Below are 12,097 nucleotides of genomic sequence, written 5' to 3'. Positions count from 1 at the left end.
TTTTAATGATGCACTCGCAAGAAATAAGAGTTGAAGCAAAAGAGAGCATCAAAAAGCAAATTCAAAACACATTTAAGTCTAACCCACTTCCTATGCATAGGAATCTTGTACACAAATAAATTCATGAAGAACAAAGTGACAAGCATTGGAAGATAAAACAAGAGTAACTTCAAAATTTTCAGCATATAGAGAGGTGTTTTAGTACCATGCAAATTTCTACAACTATATTTTCCTCTCTCATAATAATTTTCAGTAGCTTCATGAACAAACTCAATAATATAACTATCACATATAGCATGCTTTTCATGATCCATAAACACATAATTTTTATCAAGCTCAAAAATAGTGCGATTAAAACTTTCAAACACACTTTTATCAATAATATAACAAGATGGTTGATCAATCTCAAGAGATATGGGACTCATAGATAATGTCAAGACCTCTCCAATCCCATTTTCATTAGTAGTACAATTAATATTATCAAGTAACATAGGACCATCATCAAGAGCTTTATCATAAACATTTGCTACGCAAAATTCTTTAGTACCATGCATATCGACATCAGGCACAAACAAAGCATTATCATAAGATTTATCAAAGTAGCATGGATTATCATAAATAACAGTAGCATAATTATTCTCACAAGTTTTACTCATAGGGAATATTTCAAGAGAATCCACAGGAACATAACATTCATCCTCTTTCGGTAAGCATGGAGGACAATCAAATAGTGTAAGAGATAAAGAGTTACTCTCATTAGAAGGTTGGCATGGGTAGCTAATCCATTCTTCCTCCTTTTGTTCATCACTCTCCTCTTCTTTTTCATCCAATGAGCTTTCAGGTTCATCAATTTCCTCCTCTTTTTCATCCAATGAGCTTTCAGGTTCATCAATTTCTTCTTCCACAGGTCCCTGTAAATTTTTTGACACGCAAGACTGTGAGGCAAAAGCCCCACAGCAATTTTCTTTTATTTAACTCTCAAAAAATAGTCCAGTCTTATGTACAAAAAAGGAAAGAAACTATACAAAAGGGCTCTAAGGCAGAGCCCTAATCCAAGATAAAAGTCTATCCTTATGCTTCAATTTAATCCTATATTGCGGTAAAGATATATCATGAATGAACTTTGCCTTCCACTTAATGAAAGAGCTTTCCTCGACACCGAAAATTTTCCCATTCCTCGATCAGCCAGATATTCCAACGAGGCCGAATAATAACTTCCATAAAGAAAGGCTGAGCAAAACTTCTCCTGGCCTTATTCAACACCACTTGCATATTATCATCACCCCCCCAGTCAATCTGAAGATAGCTCCATATTCTCGAGCTAAAGGTACACTCAAAAAACAGGTGTATCCGGTCCTCAAAATTTCTCCCAGGGCACAACACACAATGCTCATCTTCAGTCACTTTCCAATGTCTCCTCTTCAACAAATCTCTTGTGTTCAATGCGTCCGATGAAGTAACCAAGCAAAGACCTTATGCTTCATCACACGAGCTAGACTTCCAAAGCCATTTGTACACACTAGGCACCTGAATATGTTTATGTATGTGACTATAAAAATTAGCTGAGGAATAGCTATCCCCCCAACAATAGGCCCACAGATCATTCTCCTGTGTCAAAGGATTATTCTGCATCAAAAGCTTGAGTTGCTCTAGTTCCTGGTAAGCTTGAGGGGACAAAGGTAAATGAAACAGAGATGCAATGTCCTCCTCCTGATAAACCTTTGAAACTGAATGATTGGGGAACAAGGCATAAGAAAATAATCCGGGATATCTCCGACACGGTGGCACGGATGAACCATTCACCTTCCAATTATCGGACCGGAAGAGCATAGTATCCCCGGCACCATGAGTTATAACAGCCACACCCCCGTAATTATCAACATGCTTCATAACATCCCTCCACCAAAAGGATCCACATAGTTTCTCCTCATGAGGTATTTTCCCTTCATAATATGCGGACCATACCAGATTCACCCATGGCAACTCCCTTTTATTATAGAACTTATCTAGAAACTTCAGCAACAAAGCGAGCATTTTGCTTCGGAAATTTATTATTCCTAGTCCACCCTTTAACTTTGGCTTACAAACCATATCCCATGCAGCTAAAGATTGCTTAGGCACCCCATCTTTATCCCTCCACAAGCACTGCCTCAAAATTCTATCCAAGCGATTTGTCGACTCCCACCGGCGATTGCAATGAACACGGAAAATGCAAAGGCATGGAAGCTAAGGCGAAATTGATCAAGCGCAAACGAGCTCCTTGTGACAAAAAACTTGAGCTAGAAGTCAATTTTCTCTCCAAACGGCATACTAAAGGGGATAATTCAGTAATAGTTGGCTTGGTAGTACCCACAGGTAAACCTAGGTAAGTAAAAGGCATCTTACCTATTTGACAGTCAAACACAGCAGCTAACTCCTGCAACAAATCATCTGGCACATTGATGGGCAACATTTGAGACTTGTCAAAATTAATCTTCAAGCCAGTAGACATAGAGAACTTCATTAGAACCTCCTTGATCAACATTAACTGGTCTTTGTCAGCAGGAAGTATCAACCAAAGTGTCATCAGCATATTGTACAATAGGAAAGTCTGGATCATTAGTGATAATAGGTCCCTGTAAATTGTGAGTGCATTCTTGTGCATTAATGAGTCTCTCTTTATAATCAATGATATAAGGATTATCAGTGTAACTTTTATTGCAAAAATTAAGGATAGAAGAGACATAATATTTAAGGTCCTTACAAACAACACAAGTTTCATAATTTTTAACCATGAAGGATTCTATCTCAGAGGCTCCCATAAATATGACAAATTGTTCTACCTCTTCAAACCCAAAATGAATATAGCTATTCCGATTATAGTTCTTAATTAAAAATTCCTCACTAAAGCCACATTGAAATTTAAGATGTTTAGTGTCCTGTTGAGAGCAACAGTTTATATCATGGCGTTTAAGCAAGATTTTAGCAATTGTATTCAATTTTTCTATCACGGCACTCATCACTTTTCCCGCTCTTGATTCTCTATAATTATTATAATATTCTATAAGCTCCAAATAGGTTGTAGGTTCTCCCATAATAGCAGTTTTTAATTTTTAGGTTTTTCAAATTTTTATGGATTTTTGGGTATATGAGGAAAATAAAACGAAATAAAAACAAACTAGGCAAAAGTAAACCAAGCAAAATAATACTAGATAGAAATAAACTAAGCACAAATATACTAGACAAAAGTAAACTAAGCAAAACAAAATAAAATAAAACAGAGAGAGAGGTAGAGTGTACTCCCCAGGTGAACTTATGAGTAGAGCTATGCCTCCCCGGCAACGGCGCCAGAAACGGTCTTGATAACCCACAAGTATAGGGGATCGCGGCAGTCTTCGAGGGAAGTAAAACCTAAATTTATTGATTCGACACAAGGGGAGGTAAAGAATACTTATAAGCACAGAACAGCGAGTTGTTAATTCAGCTGCACCTGGAAAAGCACTAATAACAGGGGTGATGTGAAAGCAGCAGTAGTATGAGAGCAATAGTAACAGTAACAGAGCAGCAGTAGCAATATGTAACGGCCCCGGGTAGCACCCCTATTAGTTTTCGCTTGCTCCTTTTCTTTTATGCATCATCATGGCATATGCATCATATCATTCACAAGATTTTATCAAATAAAAATTATTTTAAATAAAAACTATTTTGTGTCTTCGCTCTCATATGGTTTTAATAAAAAACCCCCTTGTCTTTTCATTTAACAAACCCTGAAACAAAGCTTTTAAAACAAAATAAAATTATTTCAGTGTTTTCTGATTTCAAAATAAAATCTTGTTTTGGTTTAGTTGAAAAGGGTTTTCGAAGCATGAGTTTTAAATTCAAAGAGAAAAACAATTTTCTAAATTAAAACCTAACCCTGGGCTCTCTCCCTCCTTGGCCTGCTCCTTTTCCTCTCTCAGCCCAGCTCACCCCGGGCCCCTCTCTCTGTTTTCCCCTCCATCCCGACGCAGCCCCAAACCCACCAGCAGCCCAAGCCCAGCAACCTTCCCTCCCCAACCAGCCCGTACCTCTTCGATCTTTTCTTCCCCTTCCTTGTCGTCATGTCCAGAGAGAGCACGAGAGGTGCGTGAAGCCCTCCCGTCAGTGTCCACCATCACCGTGGTCCTCCCACCTGCTCCCTCCTTCCCCTTATCTCTTCAAGACGCGTCCGGAAAACCCTAGCCTCTCTCCCTCTTCGCGCCGCCGCCCCATCTCCCACTCCTTTTCTTCTCTGTGAGCAATCCCGAGATCCACCGCCGCTTTTTCGCCATGGCGCCGTCGCTCCGGGCAGCCCCCTCCCTGTCCGAGCACACCACCAGGTCCGCCTCGCTCTCCTCGTCAACCCGGTGGAAGGAATCGAGCCCGGGCGTCTTGTATCGTCGCCAAGCTCGCGGATTCCATGCGCTGTCGGCCGCAGTTCTTCGCCAATCCCGACCAATCTCGAGCTCATGCGACCAAGCCGACCCCTCCTCGAGCATCCTGGTATCCCGGCGCAGCTCCTAGACACCTTCCGCTCTCTCTTCGCTCCCGTTTTCTCTCTACCGTTGTTGATGCCGAGCTCCTCCACCGCAGGTCCACGTCGCCGGCAAGCCTCCTTCGACCCCTGTGCCCGGCGCCGGCTTTTCTTGGTCCGCGCCGACGAGTGATACGTCTCCGACGTATCGATAATTTCTTATGTTCTATGCCATATTATTGATGATACCTACATGTTTTATGCACACTTTATGTCATATTCGTGCATTTTCTGGAACTAACCTATTAACAAGATGCCGAAGTGCCGGTTCTCGTTTTCTGCTGTTTTTGGTTTCAGAAATCCTAGTAACGAAATATTCTCGGAATTGGACGAAATGAAGACCCGGGGGCCTATTTCGCCACGAACCTTCCGAGAAGACCGAAGAGCATACGAAGTGGGGCCACGAGGTGGCCAAACCACAAGGCGGCGCGGCCAAGGGGGCCCGCGCCGCCCTGTGGTGTGGGCCCCTCGTCGGCCCCCGACTGCGCCCTTCCGCCTACTTAAAGCCTCCGTCGCGAAACCCCGATGCGAAAAACCACGATACGGAAAACCTTGCGAGACGCCGCCGCCGCCGATCCCATCTCGGGGGATTACGGAGATCTCCTCCGGCACCCTGCCGGAGAGGGGATTCATCTCCCGGAGGACTCTACACCGCCATGGTCGCCTCCGGAGTGATGAGTGAGTAGTTCACCCCTGGACTATGGGTCCATAGCAGTAGCTAGATGGTTGTCTTCTCCTCATTGTGCTTCATTGTTGGATCTTGTGAGCTGCCTAACATGATCAAGATCATCTATCTGTAATACTCTATGTTGTGTTTGTCGGGATCCGATGGATAGAGAATACCATGTTATGTTAATTATCAAGTTATTACATATGTGTTGTTTATGATCTTGCATGCTCTTCGTTACTAGTAGAGGCTCTGGCCAAGTTTTTGCTTTTAACTCCAAGAGGGAGTATTTATGCTCGATAGTGGGTTCATGCTGCATTGACACCGGGACGAGTGACGAGAAAGTTCTAAGGTTGTGTTGTCTTTGTTGCCACTAGGGATAAAACATTGGCGCTATGTCCGAGGATGTAGTTGTTGATTACATTACGCACCATACTTAATGCAATTGTCTGTTGCTTTGCAACTTAATGCTGGAAGGGGTTCGGATGATAACTCGAAGGTGGACTTTTTAGGCATAGATGCAGTTGGATGGCGGTCTATGTACTTTGTCGTAATGCCCAATTAAATCTCACTATACTTATCATGCCATGTATGTGCATTGTTATGCCCTCTCTATTTGTCAATTGCCCGGCTGTAATTTGTTCACCCAACATGCTTTTATCTTATGGGAGAGACACCTCTAGTGAGCTGTGGCCCCCGGTCCATTCTTTAATACTGAAATACAAATCTGCTTTGCAATACTTGTTTTTCTTGTTTTCTCTGCAAACAATCATCTTCCACACAATACGGTTAATCCTTTGTTACAGCAAGCCGGTGAGATTGACAACCTCATCTGTTTCGTTGGGGCAAAGTACTTTGGTTGTGTTGTGCGGGTTCCACGTTGGCGCCGGAATCCCTGGTGTTGCGCCGCACTACATCCCGCCGCCATCAACCTTCAACGTGCTTCTTGGCTCCTCCTGGTTCGATAAACCTTGGTTTCTTTACGAGGGAAAACTTGCTGCTGTGCGCATCATACCTTCCTCTTGGGGTTGCCCAACGAACGTGTGAAATACACGCCATCAAGCTCTTTTACGGCGCCGTTGCCGGGGAGATCAAGACACGGCTGCAAGGGGAGTCTCCACTTCTCAATCTCTTTACTTTGTTTTTGTCTTGCTTTATTTTATTTACTATTTTGTTTGCTGCACTTATATCAAAACACAAAAAAATTAGTTGCTAGTTTTACTTTATTTGCTATCTTGTTTGCTATATCAAAAACACAAAAAAATTAGTTACTTGTTTTACTTTACTTAATATCATGCATGTTTTTATTTCACTAGTTAAGCATAATGGAAAACAACAAAAATATGAGAGATCTTTATGAACTTTATCTTGAATTAGGACATGATGTGTTTGAAGAGAGAATTAAAAAACCCATGGAACTTTATATGCATGCTAATGGGAATGTTATTACTATGGATGCTTTGAACACCATTGTTGCTAATGCTATGGAAAATTCTAAGCTTGGGGAAGCTGGCTCGATGAGCAGGATCTTTTTAGTCCCCCAAGCATTGAGGAGAAAATTTTCTTTTATGATTACAATATGCCTCCTATATATGATGATAGCCACTTTGTTGAATTTGCTCCCACTACGACTAATAAAATTGATTATGCTTACGTGGAGAGTAATAATTTTATGCATGAGACTCATGATAAGAATGCTTTATGTGATAGTTACGTTGTTGAGTTTGCTCATGATGCTACTGAAAGTTATTATGAGAGAGGAAAATATGGTTGTAGAAATTTTCATGTTACTAAAACACCTCTCTATGTGCTGAAATTTTTGAAGCTACACTTGTTTTATCTTCCTATGCTTGTCACTTTGCTGTTCATGAACTTGTTTATTTACAAGATTCCTATGCATAGGAAGCATGTTAGACTTAAATGTGTTTTGAATTTGCCTCTTGGTGCTCTCTTTTGCTTCAACTACTATTTCTTGCGAGTGCATCATTAAAACTGCTGAGCCCATCTTAACGGCTATAAAGAAAGAACTTCTTGGGAGATAACCCATGTGTTTATTTTGCTACAGTACTTTGTTTTATATTTGAGTCTTGGAAGTTGTTTACTACTGTAGCAACCTCTACTTATCTTAGTTTTATGTTTTGTTGTGCTAAGTAAAGTCTTTGATAGTAAAGTAAGTACTAGATTTGGATTACTGCGCAGTTCCAGATTTCTTTGCTGTCACGAATCTGGGTCTACCTCCCTGTAGGTAGCTCAGAAAATTAAGCCAATTTACGTGCATGATCCTCAGATATGTACGCAACTTTCATTCAATTTGAGAATTTTCATTTGAGCAAGTCTGGTGGCCTAATAAAATCCATCTTTACGGACTGTTCTGTTTTGACAGATTCTGCCTTTTATTTCGCATTGCCTCTTTTGCTATGTTGGATTAATTTCTTTGATCCATTAATGTCCAGTAGCTTTATGCAATGTCCAGAAGTGTTAAGAATGATTGTGTCACCTCTGAACATGTGAATTTTTATTGTGCACTAACCCTCTAATGAGTTGTTTCGAGTTTGGTGTGGAGGAAGTTTTCAAGGATCAAGAGAGGAGTATGATGCAATATGATCAAGGAGAGTGAAAGCTCTAAGCTTGGGGATGCCCGGTGGTTCACCCCTGCATATTATAAGAAGACTCAAGCGTCTAAGCTTGGGGATGCCCAAGGCATCCCCTTCTTCATCGACAACATTATCGGGTTCCTCCCACGAAACTATATTTTTATTCCGTCACATCTTATGTACTTTGCTTGGAGCGTCGGTTTGTTTTTGTTTTTTGTTTTGTTTGAATAAAATGGATCCTAGCATTCACTTTGTGGGAGAGAGACACGCTCCGCTGTAGCATATGGACAAGTATGTCCTTAGGCTCTACTCATAGTATTCATGGCGAAGTTTCTTCTTCGTTAAATTGTTATATGGTTGGAATTGGAAAATGCTACATGTAGTAACTCTAAAATGTCTTGGATAATTTGATACTTGGCAATTGTTGTGCTCATGTTTAAGATCTTGCATCATATACTTTGCACCCATTAATGAAGAAATACTTAGAGCTTGCTAATTTGGTTTGCATATTTGGTTTCTCTAGAGTCTAGATAACATCTAGTATTGAGTTTTGAACAACAAGGAAGACGGTGTAGAGTCTTATAATGTTTTCAATATGTCTTTTATGTGAGTTTTGCTGCACCGTTCATCCTTGTGTTTGTTTCAAATAACCTTGCTAGCCTAAACCTTGTATCGAGAGGGAATACTTCTCATGCATCCAAAATACTTGAGCCAACCACTATGCCAATTGTGTCCACCATACCTACCTACTACATGGTATTTATCCAGCCATTCCAAAGTAAATTGCTTGAGTGCTACCTTTAAAATTCCATCATTCACCTTTGCAATATATAGCTCATGGGACAAATAGCTTAAAAACTATTGTGGTATTGAATATGTACTTATGCACTTTATCTCTTATTAAGTTGCTTGTTGTGCGATAACCATGCTTACGGGGACGCCATCAACTATTCTTTATTGAATATCATGTGAGTTGCTATGCATGTCCGTCTTGTACGAAGTAAGAGAGATCTACCACCTTTATGGTTGGAGCATGCATATTGTTAGAGAAGAACATTGGGCCGCTAACTAAAGCCATGATTCATGGTGGAAGTTTCAGTTTTGGACACATATCCTCAATCTCATATGAGAATAATAAATGTTGCCACATGCTTATGCATTAAAGAGGAGTCCATTATCTGTTGTCCATGTTGTCCCGGTATGGATGTCTAAGTTGAGAATAATCAAAAGCGAGAAATCCAAAATGCGAGCTTTCTCCTTAGACCTTTGTACGGGCGGCATGGAGGTACCCCATTGTGACACTTGGTTAAAACATGTGCATTGCAAAGATCCGGTAGTCCAAGCTAATTAGGACAAGGTGCGGGCACTATTAGTATACTATGCATGAGGCTTGCAACTTGTAAGATATAATGTACATAACTCATATGCTTTATTACTACCATTGACAAAATTGTTTCATGTTTTCAAAATAAAAGCTCTAGCACAAATATAGCAATCGATGCTTTCCTCTTTGAAGGACCATTCTCTTTACTTTTATTGTTGAGTCAGTTCACCTATCTCTCTCCACCTCAAGAAGCAAACACTTGTGTGAATTGTGCATTGATTCCTACATACTTGCATATTGCACTTGTTATATTACTCTATGTTGACAATTATCCATGAGATATACATGTTACAAGTTGAAAGCAACCGCTGAAACTTAATCTTCCTTTGTGTTGCTTCAATACCTTTACTTTGATTTATTGCTTTATGAGTTAACTCTTATGCAAGACTTATTGATGATTGTCTTAAAGTACTATTCATGAAAAGTCTTTGCTTTATGATTCACTTGTTTACTCATGTCATTACCATTGTTTTGATCGCTGCATTCACTACATATGTTTACAAATAGTATGATCAAGGTTATGATGGCATATCACTTCAGAAATTATCTTTGTTATCGTTTTACTCGCTCGGGACGAGCGAGAACTAAGCTAGGGATGCTTGATACGTCTCCGACGTATCGATAATTTCTTATGTTCTATGCCATATTATTGATGATACCTACATGTTTTATGCACACTTTATGTCATATTCGTGCATTTTACGGAACTAACCTATTAACAAGATGCCGAAGTGCCGGTTCTCGTTTTACTGCTGTTTTTGGTTTCGAAATCCTAGTAACGAAATATTCTCGGAATTGGACGAAACGAAGACCCGGGGGCCTATTTCGCCACGAACCTTCCGGAAGACCGAAGAGCATACGAAGTGGGTCCACGAGGTGGCCAAACCACAAGGCGGCGCGGCCAAGGGGGCCCGCGCCGCCTGTGGTGTGGGCCCCTCGTCGGCCCCCGACTCGCCCTTCCGCCTACTTAAAGCCTCCGTCGCGAAACCCACGATGCGAAAAACCACGATACGGAAAACCTTGCCGAGACGCCGCCGCCGCCGATCCCATCTCGGGGGATTCGGAGATCTCCTCCGGCACCCTGCCGGAGAGGGATTCATCTCCCGGAGGACTCTACACCGCCGTGGTCGCCTCCGGAGTGATGAGTGAGTAGTTCACCCCTGGACTATGGGTCCATAGCAGTAGCTAGATGGTTGTCTTCTCCTATTGTGCTTCATTGTTGGATCTTGTGAGCTGCCTAACATGATCAAGATCATCTATCTGTAATACTCTATGTTGTGTTTGTCGGGATCCGATGGATAGAGAATACCATGTTATGTTAATTATCAAGTTATTACATATGTGTTGTTTATGATCTTGCATGCTCTCCGTTACTAGTAGAGGCTCTGGCCAAGTTTTTGCTTTTAACTCCAAGAGGGAGTATTTATGCTCGATAGTGGGTTCATGCCTGCATTGACACCTGGACAGTGACAGAAAGTTCTAAGGTTGTGTTGTGCTTGTTGCCACTAGGGATAAAACATTGGCGCTATGTCAGAGGATGTAGTTGTTGATTACATTACGCACCATACTTAATGCAATTGTACTGTTGCTTTGCAACTTAATACTTGGAGGGGTTCGGACGATAACCCGAAGGTGGACTTTTTAGGCATAGATGCGGTTGGATGGCGGTCTATGTACTTTGTCGTAATGCCCAATTAAATCTCACTATACTTATCATGCCATGTATGTGCATTGTTATGCCCTCTCTATTTGTCAATTGCCCGACTGTAATTTGTTCACCCAACATGCTTTTATCTTATGGGAGAGACACCTCTAGTGAGCTGTGGACCCCGGTCCATTCTTTAATGCTGAAATACAAATCTGCTGCAATACTTGTTTTTACTTGTTTTCTCTGCAAACAATCATCTTCCACACAATACGGTTAATCCTTTGTTACAGCAAGCCGGTGAGATTGACAACCTCACTCGTTTCGTTGGGGCAAAGTACTTTGGTTGTGTTGTGCAGGTTCCACGTTGGCGCCGGAATCCCTGGTGTTGCGCCGCACTACATCCCGCCGCCATCAACCTTCAACGTGCTTCTTGGCTCCTCCTGGTTCGATAAACCTTGGTTTCTTTCTGAGGGAAAACTTGCTGCTGTGCGCATCATACCTTCCTCTTGGGGTTGCCCAACGAACGTGTGAAATACACGCCATCATGGGGTTACAAAAATAGAGTAAACAGATGTGTGCATTGCATTCATGCATAGAAAATCTGGGAAATTTTTGCGCTTTAAAGTAAAATAGTCACAGTAACTGAAGTTTCACTTGACCTTGGTGGAATTGAAGTAGCTCATCAAGTCAAGCGCTATAAACCTCAATGTGACTTTGTTAAAACCTTGTTTTGGGTAGAGATGATTTGATCTAAGGGGTTAGATCAGATGGAACTAATAATCAACACAACAACACTTTACTCAATGATCAACTACCTGATCTTATTAAATATCATAACATTGAATTCCTTGCCATAACCTATGAACATCAATTTATTTGGAAATCAAGTAACAATAATTGGAGAAACTATTCTTCACTTATCTTTTCCATGTCTTAAACTAATCCTTAATTCTACCATGAATCTCATGGTATTCATTTTACTCCATTCTTGGAAACAAGACATGGAGATTCAACTTAAGAAATATATATTCTTCCCTATTCCAAATAGTTTTACATCATACCTAGAAAGGTGAGAGTTCTATTATAATTATTAGAGAAGCAATAACAAACCTTGAGTTAAACCTTGGATATACATCCAAGTATTCAAATCATCATCTCTAAGAGAAACCCTAGGATATCATCCAAGACAATTCCTAGAGAGATAAACCATTTATATTAACATAGACATTGATGATCACATCAATCTCTATAGATCCTAACCTTAAGTTAGTAT

The sequence above is a fragment of the Lolium rigidum genome, chromosome 4, assembly GCF_022539505.1.
Source record: "Lolium rigidum isolate FL_2022 chromosome 4, APGP_CSIRO_Lrig_0.1, whole genome shotgun sequence".
Taxonomy (NCBI): domain Eukaryota; kingdom Viridiplantae; phylum Streptophyta; class Magnoliopsida; order Poales; family Poaceae; genus Lolium; species Lolium rigidum.
This window is presented reverse-complemented; position numbering follows the sequence as displayed.